This window comes from Echinops telfairi, unplaced genomic scaffold (assembly GCF_000313985.2).
Source record: "Echinops telfairi isolate 266 unplaced genomic scaffold, ASM31398v2 ScPeMD7_18;HRSCAF=68, whole genome shotgun sequence".
Lineage (NCBI taxonomy): Eukaryota > Metazoa > Chordata > Mammalia > Afrosoricida > Tenrecidae > Echinops > Echinops telfairi.
This window is the reverse complement of record NW_022103915.1, coordinates 87,549,793-87,550,954: the sequence shown is the minus strand read 5'-3', so window position 1 is coordinate 87,550,954 and position 1,162 is coordinate 87,549,793.

Here is a 1,162-nt window from a genome sequence, read left to right as displayed (position 1 = left end):
TGAATGTACAAATGCGCTTTACACAATTGATGTGTGTATGGATTGTGATAAGAGTTGTATGAGCCCCTAATAAAATGATTTTTAAAAAAAAACCATAAATGAAAAGTCACAGCTCACCAAGTTCTGTCAACACATTTTAATAAGATATTGATATAATTCCCCTTTCTGATTCAATCATTTGATTACTAAATTGTCACAACAAAGAATTATTGAAGAAATGAAATTACCTTTTGAAAATTGAACCTAGCATATGTAATTCAATTTCCTAAAGTCAGTATAAAATAAATCTACTCTGTATTTCAGAGTAGAAACAACATATCAGGTTGTAGCACAGACCATAGATGTCTTTGAAAATTAAAACCATAGCAGATTCTTCTCTGCTGGCAGTTACTGGCTTAAAGAGGGGGTTTCTACTTGAAATAAATCCAACATTGCAAATTTGACCTTACCACTGTGCCTCCCAAGAATGATTTTACTTTCAGAATCTTTAAGAAGCAAACTTGTAGTTTCAGCTCGATGCTAAGTGACAGGTCAGAGAGTACTCGAAATAAGAATTAGGAATTTAATGGATATTGTTGACCTAGAATAAACTTAAGATAGAAGCTAAATGTAAATGGCCAGACACTACTCAGGACTTAATTGCTTTTGCTGAAAATGTAGCTTCCAGCGATCGATTTTAGTGTCATATTTTTTTTAGTATTTGTGCTGCGTGACATATTTAAGTATTATCATAAATGTCTTAAAATTATCTTCTCTTTCTTCAAATATGTAATCCCAACTGTTGCCTTATTTACATATTTTATTCTAATCACCTAAAATCTAATGAAAAGCAGCTGACAAATCTCAATTGCAGAGGGCATCTAGTCTACAGACTAAAGTACAAAGGAAGGTGGACTTCTTTGCGGGAAGAATCAAGAATGCAAGTTGTCTGGACTTTGAAAGGAAATGTTTGTGGGAGTTCCACAACAAGAGAGAACATTGTTTTGTTGTATTGCACAAAAGCAAAGTAAAGTGAATGGCCAAACAAATGCATGGGGATTATTTACAATAGCAAAAATGTTTAACAACTAAGACCTTCATCCAAAATATATTCATGCCAGGCTAAAAGGTGAATGTATTCCTGAATATTTAATTCTACTTTCTTTTCCTCTGAATACCTAAG